The sequence below is a fragment of the Pinus tabuliformis genome, chromosome 8, assembly GCF_031772625.1.
Source record: "Pinus tabuliformis cultivar Carrire ecotype Pingquan chromosome 8, CPIR1, whole genome shotgun sequence".
Taxonomy (NCBI): domain Eukaryota; kingdom Viridiplantae; phylum Streptophyta; class Pinopsida; order Pinales; family Pinaceae; genus Pinus; species Pinus tabuliformis.
In genome coordinates, this window is record NC_142294.1 from 1,540,026,662 (window position 1) to 1,540,032,944 (window position 6,283).

The following is a 6,283-nucleotide window of genomic DNA, read 5'->3' on the forward strand; positions in this document are numbered from 1 at the left end:
ACGCATAGTAGCGCCCGTGGATATGATGATTCATGGAGTCTTGGAAGAAGGGATCGCGTAGTTGAGCGAAGAAGAACTTTTGGGACCTGATGAAGAGATCCAACAGGGTGATCTTAGGCTCCAAGAACTCATGAAAGAAAGAGTTCGGTTAAGGGAGAAAATCCCTCTGGTGGAAGCAGAAGTCAAGAAGCTTGAGGAAGGAATAAAGAAGGATTTTCTTGATACGAAAATTGTGGTGATAAAACAGGATGCACATGATTACATTGACAAATTTTGGGACTACCGTCGAGAGTTGATTAGCTTGATGCCTTGGATTGGACCGTGTATTACTAGAGGGATCACTGATGATGGCGCGATGCAGACAGTCAAGTTAAAAAACAGACTTTTCCCAGGAAAAGTGCTTGATGGTTGGTTGAAGCCATATACAGGTGGCCCGACCACCTGACTAGCCGTGGGAAGCACAGTCTTAGTGCTCCAGGTAGCTGAAAGGAGGCGTGAGACTACAAACAAATGCAGGGAATGTAGGAGCAGAAATAGGGAAGCAATTCAGACACCTCAGTCTCTGAATAGTGCGTTGAGGAGATACAACGGGCAACCGCTCAATGTGTTGTTGATCTTGTAGCAGCCCAAGCAAAATTGGGAGCTCTCCACACGAAGACCTCTGCACTGCTAGAGTGACTCAAGGGCGAATCACTATGCTTGTGTTGGGGGCATGTTTGGGGCGAGATCCCCCCAAGGCAAGTTTTGGGCTTAAAGCCTAAGTTTTGACTAAGTCGGATGTAAAGACTCCACAATTTATGGCAGGAAGCGCGAAGTTGTAATTAAGTCATAGGCTTGTCTGCTCTTACTTTTGTAATGTAGTGTCAGCTCAGATTTGTATAAATAGAGTGAGGCTCTAAGTGTAAAGGAACAATCAATTGATCCATGGAATATCTAATAAGGAAGCATTGAGTCTAAACGTAAAGTCGAGTCTTTAGGTAGTAGAGTAGGAGAAGCCTCTGTAGTTGAGTGCACAAAGGCCTAGTAGTCCGTAGCTGAGTGCACAGACCCCTGCAGCTGAGTGCGTAGGGTGGGTTGGGTCTGTAACCGATTGAAGCATTAATAAAGAGAAGTGTTACATTATTTTTGTATATTCTTCTCCTGTTTTATGCATTAAGTATATTGGGTATGAATTGCAAGTTTATTGTTTATTTGTTGCACGAACTTATATGAATGTGTTGAATAAGTGAATATAAGATAAAGTATCTATTTACGCGAAGATAACTAACTGCTATAAGAAGATAAGTAAGATTTGTGGTGTAACTTGGGGAAATAGTGCAGATCGTTGCTTTAGCAATGCGGAAGCTCTTCAGCCCTTGGTTAGGGCTGCGCGAAGGCAAGTATAACAGAGCATGAAGTCCTCGCAGGTCGGGATAGTGCGCGAAGTGACCTGCGCAGGGTATTCACATTTGGACTAAATCAACCCCTCAGACATCTCAAGGGTGCGGAAACTTGGTTCCAGCATCCCCCCATATTTTTTTGGGTGAGACCTCAGTCCGCACTTCGTGGGATATTGCTGAAAAGGCCAATAGTATAGGGATTTGTTTGGCTAAATAAGTCTGAACCTAGGTCAGGCCCCCTCAAGCCAACACCTAACATTAGGTTGAGATTTTGCATGGGAGGGGAGAGGAATCGATGGTCCAGATTTTTTGTGCAATTACTCAAACTTGGTGAGAAATATCTCGCTCAAACATGGGTTGTCCAACTTGTAGTCCACCTCATCAACTCCAGCCTCTGGAGTTTTGGTGTTTGGAATCGATTTGCAATGGTCCCGCCAGTGTTCAAATCTCTGGAGGCGTCACCCATATGCCTGTAGTGTATGAGGATACAAGTAATATGAAAGTAAGTCCCATCACCAACTCCAGCCTCTAGAGTGTTGGTGTTTGGAATCAATTTGTAATAGTCCCACCCGTGTTCAAATATCTGGAGGCATCACCCATACGCCCATAGTGTAGGAGGATACAAGCAATATGAAAGTAAGTCCCACCACCAACTCCAGCCTCTAAAGTTTTGGTGTTTAGAATCGATTTGAAATAGTTCCACCCATGTTCTCGAAGCAAAAATCATATCGAGGGAAACAACTCGCATGTCTAAAAAACACTTGTCAACACTTCATCATAAATGGAAAAAACTAGTGAGGAAATAAAGATTGAAAGATGTCGAAATATAATTATTTTTTTTTTTGATGAGCTTGGCAGGACTCTCCGATTTTCATGTTTATATGTCCATTATTCACCCTGCTATGGGGGGAGGGTAGCACAAGATTTGAACCCAAGATATTCAGTTTGGTGAGACATCATTTGCACAGCCATCGCCACTTGAGCTACCCCAAGCGGATGTCGAAATATCATTGTTATTAATATGAATTATTATATTTATTTTAATGTGATAGGTATATTATGATTTTTTTCTTAAAAATATTGTTGATAATTTTATTAATAAAAACAAAATTACAATGTAATAAATTAAATTGATTTGATTTATTTATTTATTTAATTACATTGACATTATGTTTTATTATTGTTATTATTATTTGGTGTAACGTTTTTGTGCCACTACAACATCTCTCCAACACTAGGATGAAGAGCACATTTCCGTACAATTTGTTAGAGTTATAACTCCTACTTGTCTCATGTGTGATGCTTTCTAAGTAAAAGAGCTTGTTCTTAGTTCTTAGGAGGCTATTAGATCTAATTATGTTGAGAGATATTCTCCATTAACTAAATTCTTATATTGGTGTGAAGTTAAGATATTTACTCAACCAAGTTAATTGTGTGATCAATATAACTTCTCTATCTTAAAAAGATTAATTAATACCGTATACTTATAAAATATTAATCTTAAAAAATATTAATTAATACACGTGTACTTATAAAATATTAATTAAATATCAGGCAAGATTGGACCTGCTCCCTCATGAAATTACCCAAGCTCTAGTATTTTTTTTAAAAGCATATAGTGTTGTGAGTTAACAGTTTGTCCATTATATTGAGTTAGGTTGTATTCAAGTGGAGCAAGGACTGTAAAGCACTGTCTACGGTGATTGTTGCTCAGCGTTGTGTGGTAGCTGACCAATTATTTGATCATGGTAGCGGTGTGGTAGCGTTGTGTGGTAGCGGTGTTTTCATTTGACCATGCGAATGAAGCAGAAAGCGAGGTGCAGTGAAGAAGAGCATCTCAAGTTTCTGGAAGTTCTCAAATGTGTATGGCGAGGAGAATAGAAGTAGTCAAGGAATTGTAACAACGTTTTTTTTTTCAAGCTACTTTATAGTTTTTATATAAAATTTAAGATATAATTATTTTATTTAACTTAATTATTGAAATATAAAATAAAATAATATGTCCAACGTTCCACCATATATAATATCGTTCCACCATATATAATTCGTATTGAGATGTTTTTATTTAAAATAAATATCAAAATATTTTATTTATATTCTACATTGAAATATAATTTGAATATTAGTATTTTTTAAATTTAATATCTGAACTTTATATTAAACATTGAAAAAATTGCACATTTCCCCATTTTGAAGAAAAAGCATATTATTTAAATAATATTTTTTTTTACTTTAAATTAATTTATATCTTTTAATATAAAGTTGATAAAAAAATTATTTTATTTAAGATTGATATTAAAATATTTTATTTATGTCTTACAATTGAAATATTGTTTTTGTTATTAATATTTGTAAATGTTATGTGTCAATTCCATGTGATTATGGAAGGAATTACACATCTCTCTTATACTAGGTTCTCGAGAGCGTTTTTTGATACAAAAAGTGGGATAGTCATAAGTTCACCACTTTTCACAATAATGGAAATATTCCCATGGACTATTTTAATACCAAATCCATAGAGTCATATCTTCCTAAGGTCAAGTATGGGATAGATATATTGATTCAGCCACATGAGAGATAATAATTGGATAAATTTGTTTTCCCCCTTACTAGATAAAAGTATACATAAACTAGCAATTGCACCACATGTTGCAATGGAAATAAGGTTGTAGTATGTTATAAGAAATTTTAGAAACTGGATAAATATTGAAAAGAAAGTATTTAATTGGATCATCCACACGAAGTTTTCTTTGACTTCTTACTAAAGGAAGAAGATTTTTGAAAAGAAAGTATTTAATTGGATCATCCACACGAAGTTTTCTTTGACTTCTTACTAAAAGAAGAAGATTTTTACAAAGTTATGAGGGATATAGCGAAGATTTTTATTAGTATTAAAAATGATGAGCGAAACCATTATGGAGTAATTTAGTATTTTTTTGACTCATGATTATATCATTTGCTTGTATACTAAGTAATAATAAAGTTAAAAGGAAATCATAAACGTGGGCACATCACTTTTGTGGCCCATGGTCTTAGAGCCCGTGGATTATATGTGATGAAGTTGTTGATGAAGTTGTTAAAAGATTGATGATTCTCTATTGTAATATTCGTGAGGGCTCACTTTGGCTTATCATGTATTATAAAACGTATTTATTTCTATCTCATTTTTTACTCACAAGTGGTTTCAAAGCCATTCAAAGCCAAGGGATTGTGGCTTGTAGAAGGAGACGATGGTTGCAAATGTCAAAGCATTATATGTTGAGGCTAAAACTAACATACATGGAAATGATGAATCGGCAGTGGTTTTGGTTGATCCCAATTCTGGGTTGGTGCAAAGTATAAAAAACAAAGACAAAAATGACAAGTTAGGATATCTTTATGATACCTAACTTTCACATATTTTAGGTAAATTTTGGTTTTCTTTACTTTTGCACATAAGTCTAAAGCTTATATCACTGAATGTTTCAAGCATCTATAAAATGTAATTTTGTTCCTTACTTCAAATTGCATAAAATTAAGGTTTTTTTTTCTTGGTAAGAATTGAATAAAATTAAGTTCTTTTTTTTCTTGGTAAAAATTGATAGATTAAACGGCCAGGCATGAAACATCTACAAAATGTAATTTTGTTCCTTACTTGAGGGATTTGATTAAAATAAAGAAGTCTTTATGCAAATAATTGGAAATGATGAATTCGCAGCGGTTTTGGTTGATCCCAATTTTTATGATACCTAACTTTCACATATTTAACATCTACAAAATGTAATTTTGTTCCTTACTTGAGGGATTTGATTAAAATAAAGAAGTCTTTATGCAGATAATTGGAAATGGTGAATTTGCAACGGTTTTGGTTGATCCCAATTTTTATGATACTTAACTTTCACATATTTTAGGTAAATTTCAGTTGCACGTAAGTCTAAGGCTTATATCCTTCAAATTGAATAAAATTAAGGGTTTTTTTTCTTGGTAAGAATTGAATAAAATTAAGTTTTTTTTTCTTGGTAAAAATTGATAGATTAAATGGCCAGGCATGAAACATCTACAAAATGTAATTTTGTTCCTTACTTCAAATTGAATAAAATTAAGGTTTTTTTCTTGGTAAAAATTGACAGATTATAGAATTCCAGTGCCATAGGTTTAAGTTGTCCTAGGTTTAAGTTGTCTAATTTATAGAATTCCAGTGCCCTAGGGTTTTTAAGTTGTTAAATTTAATTATGCACTCAAAATATCATTTTGTCTAAAAACTAAACTACACCATTAATTAATAATATAATTAATTGATTAAAAAATTATTAATTAATGGATTAAAATGTGATTAATTCAAAATAGCATAAAAACTTTGACAAAAATCAAAATCTACCAACAAGGTCATTAGTGCACTTCATCACCTCGTCACCTGGAATTGAAATTCTTTTGACTCACATAAGCAGACCAAACCCTTGTCATTGTGGTGCCCTCCCCCACATAAGTGTTTAACCAAAACAAATGGAGAAATTTGACCCCGCAAATTCTTTTGACCCACATAAGCAGACCAAACCCTTGTCGTTGTGGTGTCCTCCCCCACATATGTGTTTAACCAAACCAAATGGAGAAATTTGACCCCACAATTTTAGGACGATGAATCCATCGAGAAAGACATCTATCAAAGAATAATAATTAATTTCATAGAGTTCTATTATAATAACTTTATTTAAAATTTCCTTTCCATGCTTTCAAATTGACTATAATACCGTAGACCACCATGTAATCCATCGAGAAAGACATCTATCAAAAAATAATAATTAATTTCATAAAATTCTATTATAATAAATTTATTTAAAATTTCTTTTCCAAGCTTTCAAATTGACTATAATACCTCTGGACCACCATGTACCCTAGCTAGAGACATCTATCAAAGAATAATAATT